The sequence below is a fragment of the Simochromis diagramma genome, unplaced genomic scaffold, assembly GCF_900408965.1.
Source record: "Simochromis diagramma unplaced genomic scaffold, fSimDia1.1 OVJJ01000362.1, whole genome shotgun sequence".
Lineage (NCBI taxonomy): Eukaryota > Metazoa > Chordata > Actinopteri > Cichliformes > Cichlidae > Simochromis > Simochromis diagramma.
This window is the reverse complement of record NW_024386815.1, coordinates 176,568-195,743: the sequence shown is the minus strand read 5'-3', so window position 1 is coordinate 195,743 and position 19,176 is coordinate 176,568. Positions and strand designations below refer to the sequence as shown.

Here is a 19,176-nt window from a genome sequence, read left to right as displayed (position 1 = left end):
CTTTGAGCCGTGTTGTGGGGCCCTCTGTTCCACCTGCAAACTTGTGTGTGCGGATACTTTGCCTGTTATGAGTCTCTTTAACCGGGCTGTGAGCGCTCCGGGGCCATTTGGAGTCGTTTGAAGTATTATTCTATAGCTGTTTATTTATTGTAAGCAGAAGAAGTCACGTGCGCAGATGGAGCTGCTCTTCGGCCAATCGGCTGCCCCGCTATAGGTTGGCCCGTGCCCGAGTGCGCGGCGCCGGATGAGCTTTTTAATAGGGGAGGGTGGCGCGCGCCCTCAGCCTTCAAACATGACACCCCCCACCCCCACCCCCTCAACTGCCCTGGAAATCGGCTTTTGGGAGCGCGCTTTGCTGCATTGAGGGAAATGTCAGTGGGCATAATTTTGTTTTTAGGGGGGAGGAAATCTATAGGCGCGGGGGGGTCGACAGGGACAAACGCCTTAGTGTCCGCCTGTAAATCGGGTTTGAGACTTGTTGAAACGGCGCTCCTGGATGTGGTGGTGGAAAAAGCTCTGTGCTTCAGGTTCGCTGTTTACATTAATAGTTACATTAACATTTTTTTTTAATCGTATGATCGCATGTTGTCGCTCCTGCTGGGACAGCGGCAAAATTTAGATCTTATCTTATTGAAGAGCCGATAAAAATCAGTTTGAACCTCTTCCCTTCTTTGACTTCGTTTCTTCTTTTATTTTGGATTTCATCGTCTATACATCTCTCCCACCCACCATCCCCTCTCATGCCCCAGTCGTCCATTTGTGGTGTATTTCATTAGCTCGGTTTAATCCGGTTACATCAACCTTTCCCGATGTTACGGCAAGATTATCATCCCCCTCTTCGCCTCTGATCTTCTAACCTCCGCGGGTTTCCTCGAGTCTCTCTCTGGTTCCCAATTCGGCTTTTATTGGCGATTTATTAAAAAAAAAAAAAAGAAGAAGAAGAATAAGCATCACGCACAGCGGCAGCGGAGGAGTCGGGGTGTTGCTGCTCCAGTTGTTTTTGGATGCGTTTCGGTGTCCAGATGTTGAGCGTTGACCTGTCACCTACTTACCCGTTCGAGCGCTTTTTAATAGCCTGGCCTGATTCCGAGCAGGCTCTTGGTGCCTTTTAGTGAGAAAAGGTCAAACCGAAGGAGTGCAGCTAGCGGTAAATTAAAAGGCTGGCTAATCTCTGACCTTCAGCTGATGTGTTCGGCGTAAAGCCATAAAGTATCACAGTAAACAGCAGGAAAGAAAAAGCAGAAACAAGACTTGGTTTGCTTTCCATTTGAACTTGGATTTCTCACTGACTTCATGTGTAGCTTTTACTCACAAACTGACTTTCAAAGTTCACACAGTAGGACTGGATTTCATTTATTTGGTTTTGGTGGCCCTTTTACTTTGTATAATGTATACCGGTAACATTACTGGTTCTGTGGGTTTGGGGATGGTTTTGTCCCCTCCCCACTAAGTGTAACACAGTTTCGGGGGGGGGGGGGGGGGGGGGGGGGTGCTTGCAGTCACTCATAATGAAAAGGAGATTTGTGTAACCTATAAAAAACTGGGGAAAAGGCAGTGCAGATAATTCAGTAAGGATTATATAAGGCGCTGTAGGAATTCTGTAATGATACTACATTTGATAGGGATACCTTAAGTATGATAAACACCCTGCAAGCTCCTGTGCATCTAGAATCTGTGTAGTAATATCACAGTGATACCACGGGGGACACAGATACCACAAAGCTCAATAATGAACTCACAGCTGGATATTACAGCATGCTTTAGCTCTGTATGGGGTGCTGTATGTGTGTGCATGTAAGTTCCATATTTCTTCATTTCTGCTTGTTGACATTCACTGGTTTGCAGTGCGTGGTGAGTCGTAGGGCTGGGCCGAGAGGCAGCAGCGGCTTCTCAGCACTCACATTGAAATCTGCCATGTTCTTATCCATTGTTGAACTATGAGAGGTTGAGAATTAGTTTCAGAAAAATGTGTAAAAGAAAAAAATTAAATCGGGCTACTTTAAATTTATAGCTCGTTAACATTTGGGAGTTGGCACTGTTATTATATTGTGTTTGGATATTAAAATGTTACAGAAAGTGTGAGGTTTTCACACTTTCTGTTTGTCTTAGCAACAGTAAAACTGAAAGGTGCCAAACACTAAATGAAAAGCAGTGACTTTAGTGACTTACGGCAGGGTTTTCCAGCACAGAGGAATGTGCTGCTAGAAACAGAAGGAAAAAAAAATCAGCAGTGTTGTAATAAAAGTCGTTAAACTTGAGTTTCATGTACCCAAGCGTAATCATCAGAAACAACAAGACAAATGCCCAGATTCATAATGTAACACACACTCACTGACTTTACTGTACAACGAATTGCCATGCTTATTGTCATTAAGCCTCTAAGGTGTCATTCTGAACCTGAAAACAAAATCCCGGCTTAAAGGAAACTCAGAACTCTCAACTTGACACCTGAGAAGCCTCCAGGCGTCAGCCTTGTTATAAGGAACGTTTGCCGGCATGAGAATTTGTACCTTTACAAGGCAGCCTTATTATTAACATATTGTTAACGGTGGCGGGGACATTTGGTTGAAGAAGGTCAGCCAAGAAAGATGGACACCTTACAGTTTATTACATTGCACTGCAACGTGCATGGATGCAACTTGTCGACACAACGAGCCTCATCTTTTTACCCTGTGCTGCACTGATAATAAATTAGGGCCTATATGCCACAGAAAGGTTAACATTATGAGTTGGGAGCAAATATAGCCCAACTGCTGATTCCTTTGACACATATTCTGGGGAAGGGAGTGTAGCTAATTTGATTGCTGAAAGGTTGTGCCAGTGCTGGAGAGAGACAGACTTTGTCGGAGATAGAGAGAGAGGTGTGAGTGTGAGTGGCAGATTGCTTTTTCCCCCCTTAAATCTTCCAACATTTCTAAGCGCGGTACTGATGGCAGCAGAGCAGTTAGTCAGCATAGTTGGTAGTGGTGTACCGATTGTGCCGTTCTGAGCCATTATTGAGGTTCCAAATAACAATTTGGCCAGCACTATTTTTTTGTGGTCATTTTTGATGTAATGTTTTTTCTATATCCTCCTTTCTAATCTACCGATATTGATAATTGATTGCTTTCTTAATTGCTCATACTGATATCAGTCATCAGGGCCAATATTTGTGCATCACTAATATCTAGTTTTCAAACAGTGGCCATTAAAGTAAAAAAAGAATGAGTGATTTCAGACAGGCTTACAGATATACTGTATAAGGAGCACACTTCAGTGAGAGAGTTAGCCTCCTAATATGAACTTTATCAATGCAAAATGTAAGAAAAACTCAAAAAGAGTAAGAGACAACCCAAGGGTGATGTCTGAGTAACCTTTATTTAACCAAGTAAAACCCAATCAAGAGAGGATTGCAGTATAAAACACAAGGCAATCCAAAAGAAACAAGACCAAAAATATTGGTAAAGTATGGAGTAATGTTTGGCAATTTTAAGCTCAAAACAGAAATATTGACAATATTAAGGAAACAAAAAGCGACAGTTCAGCTTTTCCTTTAGGTGAAACCATTGCTGGTTAACATTCTGTGGGTATCTCAGTAGTTCACAGGTCTTTTCCACCTTTAAGTGCTCATCTCTGTCACATGATTTGTAGTCCTTTGAGCTGAGTGTTTCCGGGTAATTTCCTTTTGTTTACTGCTGATTAATGAATGAGTTTGGGGCGAATCGTGCTGATTTTGCAAGAGGATTTGGCAGCATGTGCTATAAAGACAGCAAATGTCTCCTGCAATTACAGTTAAATTGTGATGGGCAAGTTTATCCGTTTTGGTTTAGTGTGTCAATACATGAATAAATCCCAGTGATTTCTATTTATCTGTCTATCTTTCTATCACTCTATCTCTCTGCCTTTCCCTTGATTACCCACTGCGCTCCATCCTTGTCTTATCAAGTCAACAAAATCCCTCCATCCCTCAATCACGCCTCCTTCTTCGAGTGGACAGCTTTTATTTCAGTAATGGACAGATGGACGCCCCAAGAGATCTGCCTGCTACTTTCTCATCTTGCTAATTCTTTTCATGGGCTTCCTGAAAAGGAAAACAAAACATGGCACATTTATCCAGAGCTGTTGGGGGAGAGTGGCAGCGGTCCACACGTTTGACCGGACCGGATGCCAACACTGTAAATCTCTACATGCACTCTTCATTATACATGCGTGCGCGCACACACACACAAACACACACACACACACACACACACCCTCTGCCGCTGTAGTATATATGTGGAGCTGCCTTAGGGGCTGATCCATGCCAATCAGGAGTCCCGTGGGAGGAGGGCTGCTCTCTTTGGTGGGGGGTTACCATCGGTGGAAAAACAAAATGCACCACTGGCGCTAAAGAGAGTGTCGACAGAAGGTGCGTATGTGCGTGAGAACCTTTATTTATCCAGAAAACGGTCCAGCGAGCGACGCGCTCTTTTTACAGCGGCGTCCTGCCTCTCGTTCATACACGCCGAACTACCTGAAAGATCCCAGCCACCATCCTTTCTCTTACACGCCTGCGTCTTTTATCCCAGTTTGAATTTGTTTCCAAGCACCAAAAGTATTTCATCTTGTTGTTGCAGTCTGTTGGAAAGTATGGCAGCTTTCAAGGACAAATTCATTTCACTTCTCAAGAGAGGAGGATGGCAGGTGACTTCCTAAAAAAAAGCCATTTTGCATGGCTGTTGTTGTTGTTGTTATTCTGTTTTTGTTTTTTTTAGTCATTTCTTTGTTGTTTTCCTCCCCTGGGATCTTTGGCACAGAAACATAAAGCGATGGGGAGAGACTAATTATTATCTGTGAGTACTGGACCATCTTCAGCAGAAGTGTTGGTTACTTTGAAAACCACATAAGAGACTGGAATGCTTGTTATTGTAGTCTGTAAGCAGGGCTGGACACTCTGAGCAATTAGATAAAGCTACTGAGGCCATCATATGAACTTTATTTTATTCAGAGCAGTCCTGGTTACATTTAGAGGTTAAACAGTCAATTAATACATAAAGTGAATTTAGCTAATAGTTTAAGCAATGTTTCAATTAAGAAAACAAAACAAATTACCTGCTTTATGCATCTAAACTGTTGTTATGTTAGTTGTTACATCTAGTTCAAGCTGTTTCTTCTTGGTCATGTTAGCCTTCATCCATGGGTGATTAAATGTAGATACTTTTTTCTTTTGTTGTTTCATTATGGAAAAACTGAGCCTGCTGCGGGTTCGGGAGGTTTACACTTATGAACCTCTCTGGAGTTCTGTATATGCTTGAGTTATATCTGAAGCCTCTCAAAAGCACGTTTTCTTTTATTGTCTGCCCTTAATTATATATTGTTTTACTTTCTTAATTTCTTCAAGCTTGCAGATGAAGGTCAGTGTGACAATCCTAAGCTGGAGAGAAAGGAAGCAGCAATTTTGTTCTCCGTCTTTCTTTCTCTTTGTTTTTTCTTCCCTTTCCATCTTAGCAGAGGCCAAAGTCCTCTGCTTCCTTAAACTTTGTACATGGCGTTCATTACTCAATCCAAAAATTTATGTAAGTGTTCCATTGTGTGTGTTAATGCATGTGAGTTTGTCTTATGTGAACTACCTGACCTCCCTGGTACAGTTCTTTGGATCTCCATGTGGGCTCATGCACTGTTTGGAGCATGTGTTTGGAATACACACACACACACACACACACACACACACACACACACACACACACACACACACACACACACACACACACACACACACACACACACACACACAGAGAGAGAGAGAGAGAGCGCTGGCGAGAGGTGCTGAGGCTTTAAAGCAGCAGGAATGTTTACTCGGACCCGCCTTTAGTGAATTCCTTCTGGTGCTTCAATAGTGGCTGCTTTTGTGCGGAAGGTCATATTTGAGCAATGTGTTTTTCAGAGTATTTGATTAATGGTGCGGAGTAGCTTAGGTGTGTGTGCTGTACTTCTGCTTTTGTAAAGGCAACTAAAGACCTTAAAATTGAGGCTATATTTGGAAATTGAGGACATTCTGTTTGTTTCTCACCTCTAAGAAGTGTGTGAGAGTTAAAAACCTGCGCTAAATCATACAACTGTGATGATTAACCTTAAGAAATACTTTAATTGTTTTAAATCTCCTCTTCTTTGTAGGAATTCAGCATTAATGGAATGGAAGTGTGTGCCATTCAGACTGTCATTAACAATTAATTAATACAAAGTAGCACCTTGGTATTCCGGAACAAGAGGAACCAGCTAATGAGCTAATAAGTGGGGTGAACAGTCGGTTAAGCAGTAGTAAGCTGCCATGGTTCACAGTTAAAGGGACAGTGCACAGGCAACTGCACGTGCAAGAAAAATCTGCACTTTTTGTCATTTCATTCACAGACTAATATGAAAGAAGATCTTTGTCAAAAACCCTGCAGCAGCAGGATGTCATGTTTATATAATCAACAGTAGAAGGTATTTACGGTAAAAAGAAGTGTTAACTCACTTTATGAAGGTTTTTTTTAAGTACAGGAAGTTTACGTTTGTTATGGCCCATTAATAAAGGTGACACCACAATCTACAAACCTTAGAGATTATCACTTATTTTATTTGTCAGTGACATTGAAATGTACAGCACCTAATGATCAAGTATATTAATCAGTAACCGCGGTTAAGTGATAACATATAACGTGGTCTTTTCTTTGCCACATACATTTTTATTGTTAAAAAATGATTTACCTGCCGTACTAACTGAAATACTGCAAAATGAAAGCAAAAGGAGTCCTCCACCTTTACATTTGTGCAGTCACCGCTAAGAACTATAATCAGCTGCTGTCTGTTGCACGTCACCATGTACCACTATGTACTTTGTGTCAGTTTCATTGTGACGAAGCCAACGTTTTCTGCAGAAGTGGATAAAATGGTGGAGGCAACAGTCAGTCTTCAAACGGCCCTGTTTCAGAATTGTTGAATATATAAATAAAAGCCCTAATGTCTATGATTTGGGACTCAAATTAGCACAGAGACGAAACGTCCGACGCGGGGAGGTACAGCAGTTTAGCATGCAAACTATTTTACAAACATGGCGTTTTGTTTTTTATTGTATAGTTTTGCATTTTCTTCGAGGAAAAAAACAAGATAGTTTTCCATTTGCTTCTGTTTATCTTAAACAAGGTCATACACAGGCAAGGTGGCTGACAAAACAACCAAGAATACATTTTAGTATTTAGTAGAGGTTAGCTGTCGCCCCTCTATAAATTATCTGCTACATGAAATAGTCGGCTACAACAATGTTTTCTTTTTAAAAGACATTGTTAAAAGTATATATCTTTCTTTCTTTTTCTTTTTTTGTTTGTTTTTGGAATACCAGTATTGTCAATATGTATTTATTTATTTTCCTTTACCTTGTAATTTTATTTCTTAAAATTTTTATTTTTATTTTTGCTGGTTTAATACCTTCTGCTCTTAAATGTTTTTGAGATTTAAATTCTTTGCCTTTTTAAAAAAAAATTTAAAGCACAAGTCTATACCTGTATTTATGTAATGTCCTATATAAATATTGCCTCATGCAACATCCAACTGTAGCTTATTAGACAGTGATACATACTGTTATTGCAACTTCTAGTACTGCTAACAATATGAAGATAATAATGGTAGCATGATCGAACAAATTCTGATTTAAGGAAACATTGTAACATTTTTCTGTATGATAATGTTAAAGTAATTGTTATAATAAATAATAGTTATTAAATATTACATTATATTATATTATATTATATTATATTATATTATATTGTTGGCTTAAGTGAGCAATAATGCATTTTATAACTTAAAAAGTTTTAATTAGGAAAAAGTTGGAACGGGTACAGAAAGATTTCATCAATGCAAACTGAAAAGATGATCATTTGAACTGAACTGCTTCTTGTATGTTTGCTTTCTATACATTGCTTTTAGTACATTGAAGTCAGCACACTGTGTGTGTGGTGTGTGTTTGTTGGGTTTAATCTTGCATGTTTGTTTAAAGACTCTTTACCCACCAGGCATGGCAGCATGCCCAGTGAGGAGAGTGTGCCGCTGCCGTGCACGATTGCATCCTGGGAAATGTAGTTCTTGGTAGAGAGAACAAATGGAGAGTACGAGAGACACTGAGGGAGAAGGTATGCAGAGGGAGTGTTGCTATGCTATGTCGCTTTTATGCAACAAATCCTAGGAGGAGACATGATGGATGAGGTTTGCACAGCAAATGACACAGAAACAATGAGCAGTTATTTGCAATTCAAAGACTGAAAAGGACTTCATTATGATTTTGCGTTGGAGATGAGATTGGTCATGGAGACAGACACAGGAAAATCTTCCACTCTTGAAAAGAAACTGTTGAAGCACAGGGTTTCTTTTCAGGACATCCTCATGAATATGAATCAAAGTGATGTAATCATTCTTAACTTAAACATAAATTTATGCTGTGAACATGCTTAGGATGAGCATTTTGGCATTTGGTAGCACTGATATAATAAATAACCTTAGATTTTCACAAAAAAGGCACTCTTTTTATTCTTTTTCAACTTTGACAAAAAAAACAAGTCAAATTTAATCAAAATTAAATTTAAAAAAAGTTTGATTTGGACAGTTTAAACAAAAACAGCTGAATTTCTACACTTGTGTGCATTCCTCGACCAAAACTAACGTGCTGGACAACAAAACTGCTTCATTAATATTACTGTAGTTGCTTTGTGTTAGATACAAATGATTAACACGCAGTCTCTCACCTCAGAACAAAGAAACATTTACAAAGAAAGTCAAGCTACACCATTTAAAAATATATGGATTGAATTCGACATGCAACAATTAGTGAGCAGGGACTGAAATAAGCCAGTTTCCAACGCTATATGCAGATATGTGCTGGTTTGTTTCATGCATGTTCAACACGTGCATGGTTGTGCATGGAAATAGTGGCACGCACTCGCACACAGACACACACGCCAACATGTCATTAGCGTGGAAGCTTTTTGATTTTAGATTGAAAGAAAAAAATTCACTCAGTGGAGAAATAAGAACTAAAAGTGAGACAAAATAGCATTATTGTAACTTTATGGACACACGCATGCTTCTGTAACACACAAGTCACATGCTGGACCCTGAGAAGGTGCGTTTGTGTGCTAGTGAGCTCAGTTCCTGCTCAGAGTGTCTGTGAGCAACAGAGAATGTCTCAGAGTGTAAAATCAAAACAATGTGTGACAGGACCGGAGAGGAAGGAACGATCTGAGCTCGCATGCTCAACATAACTGCTTCCATGTGCTTTTGTTACTGTAATACTTTTGTGGGAGTGTGTTTTTGTCAAGACAAACATGGGGGACAAAGGCTGGAGAAAAAGTGACTAAACCAACCTGAAGCCACGGTGCCACTCTTATTTTTGAACTCTTTTTTTTTTTTTTGTCTGCATAGCTCACCATTTTTATTCTTACTTAATTGCCGATGCTAATAGGCTTAACCTTTGTGCCGTAATCAAGTGATGACACAGTCCCTGTGTCCTCATTTTCAGAGCTCTCATTGACCACTTTCATCAACCGTGGATGGAGTCTTGGCAATGTCATCGTCATTAAAAGTACATACCAGCCATTGTATGTAACGCTGAACAGAGGGTCATCCCCTGCAATGGCATCTGAAGCCAGGGGTTTTAGGGTCTGACTCACATTGCTCAAGGAAGTCTGACCTCACTGTCCTTCTGTCACACAAAGTGGTAATAGTTGAAGCTTCTCGTACAGGTGACCTTCTGTTTGAAACAAGGCATTTGGTGTTCTTGTGGAAGTGTCTGTTGAGCTAACGATGCCGAAGATGAAATGAGATTGTTCTTTGTCCTAAGGGGATTCATTCTGTTTTTTTTAGTTTTTTTTTTTTAGGGTGTAGATCTTTCTTATCCATAATGTGAAAACTTACATTTATAAAGAAGATATCAGATCTCGAGCCATATTAAATGTTAAATGGCTTAGCCCACTTCCATGTGTTCTCACTTCATTGTAGTACTCAACACAACCCACGACCCTGTAAACAGCTCAAACTTTTCTTAAAGTTTAATTTAAAATAAAAATATTTGTAGGAAATTACTTACTCACTAATATCACTATTAATACTAATATTCTTTGGCTTCAAAATTTCTAAACAGCAACAACACTAAAGTACACAATAGCATTATAACTACCTAACTCTTTCCTTTTATTTAGTGTCTATAACAATAGGAATGAACTCTGTGTAGTTTAGATTTATGCATGTTTGTTAAATGTATTGTTTGAGCCGTTAGACCTACGTGATAATTTTGTGAGGATTTTATTGGATAATAAGATTACTTTATAAGCACATTCATAATGTTTAGGGCCGTAGAGCAGTTTGAAATAAAAAAAAAACAAAAAAAATAACCATGACCTTTCACACATTTAAAGAAATTTGAGATATTTAGTCCATTTTTAGCCTGTTACTAAGGAAAGTTAAAGTATTTTCTTTGTTCTGTCAATAGTCTCTGTGCTGTCAGTTGTAATGAGCATTTCAGCCTCTCTCTACTTGTGGGACCATAATTATTATTTTTAATTTAATTTATTTTTTTTAATTTGAAGCTCACAGTTTTGATGATCATGGTCAGACATGTCTGGGAATCTGAAGGTTCAGAGATTCATTGGGAAACAAACAAAATACTGATAAAGCTATGTTAAAGCTTTATTGCGATAGTTAAGAAAAAACAAAAATATTGGTTGGAAAAAGAAGAAGACACAACAACAAAACACATCAATTAAAAAAAAAAAAAACACACAAAAAGCAAAACAGTGTCTCCACAGCCTGAAGGAATCTGTCAGCATCATATAAAATAATGTAAATCTACCAGGAATACAGATGTGGGATTAATGTTATGTACATGTGGAAGCTTGTCAGCAGTTTCTGGCAGTATGACAAAATTTACATTTTTGTGGCCCAGATGCGAGTTACGAAGAAACAACAAAACAATGTTATTATTCAAAGGTCAGACTAGTGCTAGTCTATTTTTTATCCAATACTTTGAATAGTAAATCACTGTTAAATCACCAGAACCAACAACACATTAACTGTCTTTCAGTACAGTCTGTCTCCCTGATGCTCCAAGACCATTGGTTCCCAATTTTTAATCTTAAACAATGCAAAAACATTTTTTAAGACTCAGTAATCCCATGAAAACATTTGGACATTGGATTTTTCTGAGCAAATATTACTCCGACAGGAGGAAATGGTGCATTTATTTGGGATTATTTCAGTGGTGGATTAATCCACATTTGGTGCTTTAGTAAGTCTTTTTACAAGCAGCATCTTGTATGTTGGTGTTGTTTATGGAAAGAAAAATAATGTAACCCAATGCAACAGTGTGGAACAATAGTGTGCATAATACAAGGCTATATTCGATATTTGACTTACAGTACCTGTTTTGTAGCTTAAGGTATCTTTAAAAAAACTAATCAGATTTGTTGTTGTTGTTCTTTAAAGCTCGGTCTAGGAATGTATTTGCTCTGTAAATTCTTAACCTGTTCCTAAACTACTCAGATCACTTATTATCTTTCTGGTTAGTTATTGATTACGTGGCCTCTACAAAATCTGCGAGTTGTAAAAGTACGTTTTAAAGCTTCATTGCAGGGAGCAGATAATCTTTCCTGTGAATTGATGAACCACTACGCTGATTTTCTGAGACTTGAGCCATTTCTTCAGCAATGCCACTTTTATTTGTCTATAGTTTAGAGTAACTCGCCCAGTTTTCCCTCCTCTGTTCTCACATGGAGGTGTGCTCTCATGTATGTTTCTCGTTGTTTTTCAGACATGGTTACGTATAGGATGTATTGAGTTATTCATTTCTTTGTGATATTTTCTGGTCAACTGAAAAAAACATGTAGGGTTGGGGAACTTACAATAACACCTTGGACAGTAGCCACTAACAGATTTTTTTAATGTTTATTTTGTTGTTCTTCTATGCCAGCGACACAATAGAATCAACAGAAAGAAGAAGACTTTGCTTTTTTGCTGTAAAAAGCAGGAAGAATAGAAAGAGAAATGAATTAAGTGCTGTGTATATGGTATTATAAATGGCACTGCTTAATTTAGCTTTATTTGAGTTCTATGTAGCATGTCTAGTGGTTAAGTCGAGGACACAGATTATTCTCAGGAACTGCTAATGGCTGTTTTGGGGGGACTGGGGTTCAGCAGAAGAGCATAAGTATAAGCAGTGTTAGTTAATGGCCTGGAAGTGGGAAATGTATTATAAAAGTGTTACTGCTTCAGCCACCAATGTGTGAAAAGCATGAATGCATGCAGTCTGTGTTTTAAGCTGTGTAAAAACACAGAAAAATATGAGTTCAAAAGGCTTAATTAGCATTAGCAGGTTAATGTAAAAGCAGATGAAAAATACGGAGATGCGTTTTGTTTCTCTAAAATCAAGTTGTTTTCAAGAATATTGAGTTCTGGCTCTAAAAAGGTTTATTATGTTTTCCCATCACTTTTTCCATTTTTCATATCGAGTTCCACAAAGATAGAAATGGTCGATTATTAGATTTAGATTATTATCGCCTCCAAAAAAAAGCATCTTGCAGGTTTAAGTAAAAATATGTAATTTTTTCATGAAAAAAACTTGTGTTTGGTATTTGCTCTCTGATACTATTTGTCACATAACGCCCATTCATTCATGCATTAATTGCATCCGTTTGGTTGTCTTTACTAAACAAGTAATCCTAATATATTAATTTAGAATTACAATAAAAGTTGCAGTGAATTATTATTGTACGCCAGTCTACCTGCTTAGGTAGTCTAACTAACAACCTATTCAGATAACACTCAGTTGGAAAGCTTTCATATGAATCCATGAATTGAGTGCTCATAATTTATGAAATGATATTAAACCACAGTCCATGTTGCAAGTTCTGATGCTTTGCATAATGATCAGTGTTAAAGCTGCCATCTCAGCTAAAAGTTTAAAAAGATGTCACAGCTTCCCTTCTTGCTTGAACTCCAGCAGCAGCCAGCCTAGTAACCTTGGCTGAAAATGTACAGACACTGTTTCTTTATGGTTACAGATTACAGTGGGAGAGCAAAAAATCATTTTGTGCACCTTAAAGCGCACAAGCTTTTGCATCTGGCTTTTACTCAGCTTACTGTACCGGACACACTGACACACAGCCACAGTGTTACTGTACACGTGAACTTGGAGCCTGGCAGGATAAGTGAAAGTGACAGAGCCAGCTGTGCCGTGCGACGACCGGGCAGGCTTGGAGAACTGGGGGCTGTAAGCTCCCCTCTGTGTGACCGTGTCACCCTCAGTTAGGCGTCGAGCCCACCAGGCTGCATAAACACACACACACACGCGCACACACACACACACACACACACACACACACACACACACACACACACACACACACACACACACACACACCAATAAAGCTGAAGGTCAGGCAGAGAACACCACCGCCATCGCTCCCGTCACCATCAAGAGAAATGTCACTTGTATTTTTATCTGCTGCTCTCTCTCTGCATCATCAGCATCATCTCCTCTTTCTCACCACTCAGTACATTTTTGCTTTTGCTCCTTAACTCACATGGTTACTTCGTTTTCTTCTGCTTTGTTCATAGATGTTTTTTTCCTCTGCTTCTCTTCAGGCATCATAGAGTACCAGCTTCTCTCTCCTTGCTTTATCTGTCTTTTCAGCTCCTTCCTTCTCTGCATCAGTCTCATTTTCTTTCTCACAATCACTCCTTTGCATTTTTCAAACATGTTTTCCCAAGTCTAGCCTGATTTTTATTCTGCCTTCAGTATTTTGACATTTTATCAAGATTATGTCACAAACTGTTGCTACAGGCTGCGCTTTTTGAGAGGTGGGAATAAAGAAATCAGTCATCCATCTGTGCGTCTGCAGCTAGCTGAAGGAGCTCTCATATTCTTTTTTTTTTTTTTCATTTCTGCCAAGAGGCACTTATATTCAGCAACTTTTTATTCTGGTAGATTTTCTGACACCCACCCTCAGAATGAGTGCGTGTCTAGACAAACAGTATTAATTGAGGCGTAGGCAGGTGGGTTTTTTTTTCCCCCTGCATATTTCTTCTTTGTTGGTGTATCTTTTAATGTATTGACGTTATTTTTTCTAATGATGTTTTACTTCTTATTACACGTACACACGGATATCATGGCACTGTGGTCCGTTCATGTAAATGTTTAGATCTCTGTAATATAAATGAAACTGAAGGCTACGCGCTGTTATAAATGTGCACACTAATGAAACCACAAACATGTGGTTTCATTAGCTAGATGTAAAGTTGCACAATAGAGACAAAAAAAAGTGCAATTTCTTTGCATTTCATATTCTGCTTGGGAGATAAATTGGAAAAAGTATTTCCAAAGTAATCGCATTTTCATCGCTTAAAAAAAGATACAGAATCTGTTGTGATCAGATTTGAAGCACATGAATGAAGTGAATCTATTTTTTTTTTCACCGTGACGCTAATTTGTGGTTATTTTGCATGCTTTACTCAAATGACTGCATAAAACATATTTCGCTCTGGTTAATTAACTGTGCAGGCTCATTAGATTTCAGCTGCCAGTGTCGCAGTTTTTGACACAACAATAAAAGCGCTGTGACGTGCATCGCTGAGAAACCCATAGTAATATAGTAATGAATGTAAGGGTCAAAACCAGAAGGACACATTCCTTTCAAAGTTCATCTAAGAGAAAAATGGGGTAGGGGACCGTGGGATTGTCACAGCCTTTTGCAGCGTAGGCTACGGTTTATCTGAGAACTGTGTTCCCCAATAAGAAACTGAGGCCTGTATAATTGGTGTAAGAGATCAAAACCACAAGGACAAACTCAGGTGAATCATATGAAAAGAAAAATGTTTACAAAAAGAGGATGCGATTAGTACCTAAGGACTAGTTCTTGTCTGTGACTTTGTGAAGTCTTGAATTTCACTATCTTTTCCTTGGAGAATGAAACTATCAGCAACAAAAGAAAATACGTGTATTTAATTAAATTACTCTGTTAGCTATTCAGTGGAATAGATAAGCCAATAAAACTTAGGTTATGCAAGAATATGAAAGAATGATGTGATTTCTGATATTTATAAAATCCATTTGGGTGAAATCACTTCTGCAAGTTTAGAAGATACAACAAATTCCGCTGCAAATATCTTGAGACTGTTTTAACAGAAAAGCTTTGTGTGAGAAGAAAAAAAGAAATGAAGGCAAGTTAAAAGTATTTGTAATAGTTTTCTGGTGCTTTTCAGTTTGTGCTGGTTGGGGGGAGAAAAACAGCCTGTTCAGATAAGTGACCTTTATCTCGGTCACATTGTTTTGCAATGTGCCAGTTTTGGATACGGTTAATGAGTCGTGAACATTTTTAAACTAAGGTGTGTCGCAGCGTATCAGCAGCTCTTTGGACTGTCCACGTTTAGACTGCGAGTGTAAATTGGGCAAAAAGCTCTTTAAGGAACAGTTCAAGGATAGATATGGCTATAAAACCGTGACAAGGATAACTTCCTGTGTGTCTGTGTGTATGACTTTGTGTGTGTTGATATTACTCATGTTATTAGGACCTGAATTGATTCACACAGTCAAGATATGGAGACCTGTTCTTTCTTTAAAGTGATAAAAAACAAAACAAAGGTCTTTATTATGTCGGTCAGGACAGATAAGGGTAAGGGGTAACCGTGGTTATGATTACAGGACGTTACAACAAATTATATGTAAGTCAGTGTTATATTCTCTGAAGTCATGGAAACATGAAATCGAGAGGAAGTGTGTGTGTGTGTGTGTGTGCTGTATGTAGAGCAAAAGAAGACAACATTCCTCCATATTAGAGATAATATCATCTAATATTAATGTGAGGAGGCTCCATTGCTGCTGTGTCAATATTGAACTGCTGCTCCCCTCTCCTCTCCCTCTTTTCTCTGACTGTGTCACTTACAATCTTACACACACACACACACACACACACACACACACACACACACACACACACACACACACAGGCAAACTAACAGAGTCCACCAGACCTTTGATTTGCAAAAAGGGAAATATTTATGGCCAGTTGTTAAAGCCCTCCTGGGTACAGCGATGTGTATGTGTATGTGTGTGTGTGTGTGTGTGTGTGTGTGTGTGTGTGTGTGTGTGTGTGTGTGTGTGTGTGTGTGTGTGTGTGTGCTCAATGTGCGCCAGCAGTGACAGACGCATATTTCCATATGCGTCTGTCACTTCGGCGCACTCACAAATGGTAAAATATCTGTATCTCTGTGCGACAAGTCGACTTAAAAGCAGACATATGGTCATATCGGTGTATGTGTGCATTGAAAAGTCGATACGTATGTGTGTCAGCAATTATGTGTGTGCGCGTCACGTGGTCGCCCCCTATTAAACTCACTACAGCACTTAGCATCGGCTCCAAATGGCTGCAGTTATCAAGCTCTCAACACGGGGTGCTCCTGTAATGATGGTGTGTGTGTGTGTGTGTGTGTGCATGTAGGCAGTGCAGGTGAGGAGTTTTAGCTCTTGCTGTCTGTCTCTCGCTCTGTCTTTCAGAGGAAATAATGTTTTTGCTTGGCTGCTCTCTCAGGTCTGTTGTGCTTTCAGCTTGCAAAGCCTCGATGAGAGCAAATTAAAACTGTTGTACTCACAGCAGTGCTCCATGTATGTTATGGAAAAATGGACCTTTCTTTTTATCGGCAAAGGGCGAGTGATTTTGCTAAGTGACAATATTTTGAAAAACGCTTTTTTTTTCACACATTGAAACTTACTGCATATCACACTTTTGACTTGTGCAAATGTCAAATTCTTAATAAATGCTTCTCACGTGGAAACAAATAGGAGGAAAAAAACATGCAATCTCAACCACTCTGAAGTGAAATTGAAGATGAGAATTTAGGCTTTAACATAATGCGTCACTTTCAAAACTAGAAGTTTACGGTTGACCTGTTTGCGTGCCTGCTGATGTTGACTGGATCATGTGAAGCACTGAGGTACAAAAAATGTGATTTCATGCCCCAGGCTTGACCTGTGTATACAGCCAAACATGCATTAGTAGTTTTGAGCCTGCCAAAAAGGGTTCAGCTTTCCTATTGTTACAATTTACATAAATGAAAACTCCAACTGTAGCAGTGATCTTTTTTCATTTAAAGTGTAATGTAATACGACGCTGAGCAGCTGGGTGTGGTCCAAAGCATTTCTGTTGCACCTGTAGCCACACCCAGCAGTGATATCACAGTGCGCTGAGACAGGTATGCTTTGGGGAGACTTCTGACTTTGAAAACATGCTGTTCAAACAGAAACTCCTCTAAACTTACAAACCAAGTTGCTCCTTTGTTTGCATGTTTTTTGATACTCAAGCAGATGGTTGATCTTTGGTATTTTAGAAAGGCTAATTATGACAGCAGACAACTGTCTTTGTGCGTGTGTGTGTGTGTGTGCATTTAGGGGAATTTCCTCTAATAAATGCAGACATTTTCCTTTATTTGTCCTCCTGTCTGTGAATTCTTTCATTTATCTGTAAAACTGTAAGCATCTCAATGTCATGTGAAAATATAACAAGAAGCCCACACACAACATAGACCACAGACACACAGTTAGCTGTAACATTTTTTTTTTAGTTCCATCAGTTTAATCAGATTTCAGTCACATCTGGCCAAAGTTGAAGTCTTTATTTTTGTGTGTGGGTGTGTGTTTGCAGGCAGCCGAATGCTTGTTCGTGAGCAAACAGCTGTTGTTTGCTATAAATCCATTGATTTTTGCATTGCTGAAATTGAATGCTTGAAGGTGTTACTCGACCGTGCACCTGAGCACATCTGTGTTTTGCTGTAGGTTTAGTAGTTGCGTGCTTCAGCTCAACTTTGAAGCTTAATGATGTTCAGATGAACTGATACGTTAAACTCCAGATTATTATCAAGGTGGTGCTTTTCTGTCAAATTAGCAAATTTCAACATGTCTCAGAAATAATTTTCGTTCCGCTTTCATGAAATTTCCCTCAGCATCATTTTTTTTATTGAGAAAATAGCAATTTCTTTGTAACACATGGATGGTAACACATTTGTTCCTGCTTTATTTTGTCCCGGTGTTACTTCCAGTTGTATCTAGTTATTTTCCCACTTTTAAGATGTTCAGTATTAAAATAATTATACCTTTGATAAAGAAAGGAATAAGCAGTTTCACAATAATTTAATGTACCCCCCAAAATGTGTGTGCTAATTCTAGACATTTCTTATACCCTGGGTAAGATTAGGATGTAGTGACCCCTCCACTGTCTGCAGCTGGGGGCGGTTTTAGTTATTTAGTTTAATTGGACGTTAAACATTAGAGAAGGTAACATACTGCAAATCATTTACACAGTTCTGCAACCAAAAAACCTGCATAGGATTTTTTGACTGTTTCTAATAGATTTTACTCACTGAAACCGGGAAAGATATTTAAAAAATTCCATCTCGTCAGGTTTTCTTGCAAAACTCATGTTTTTAGTTTAATGAAGCGTACAATTTCCCTTTTTAATCTGAAATCTGGTATCCTATACTTGAGTCAAAAAGCCATATCCAATAATGAATACTTACATGAATTTAATATTTCTATGAGCAAGAAAATGCAGTAATTGAGGGGGGTCAGTGGGTGGGGGGTGGGGGGGGGGAGCTGAGGTGATCATGTCCCAACAGGTTTATTTTGTTCATAGCGAAAGGTAGGTAATCTCTGAAGAATTAAACATAGTTAATTGTAATAAAATATAGATTTTTTTTCATCGCTGTTGTGCTTTTTTTAATGTAAACTTCTCATGTTTTACGTGATGGAGGGAAATGGAGATCATTTTTGGATTCAGCACCCTAAAAAACATCAAATTAACCAAAAATATCCCGTGCAGCTGAAAAATCTTTTCTTTGCAGACCTGTGTAATTATTATCCCACTAGTATCATCAATGTTGTTCACAAAATCCTTTCATTGGGTTGTTTAAAGTTTCAGAAACGCTTCAGAATCATTCTGTTTGGTGACCAGTTATTTAATAAGAGGAACAATAAAACAATATGTTGCCTGTATTTCACTGTATTTCAGTACAGTGACCATTGCTTGCAAACACTGACACTGAATTTAAGCAGAAAACTGAAGAAAATGAAATCAAATTTACTATCCTAGTTCCAGACTGGGGCTCATTTTTTCATTTTTAGTTAATCTGTCCTCTTCCTCTTTTGAT

General features: G+C 38.7%; 1 protein-coding gene across 1 annotated transcript in view; it reads left to right on the top strand.

Moving 5' to 3' along the window:
* lcor (ligand dependent nuclear receptor corepressor) overlaps positions 1-19,176 on the top strand; it is an 83,444-nt gene that overhangs the window by 467 nt on the left and 63,801 nt on the right. The gene's annotated exons all lie outside the window — the stretch shown is intronic.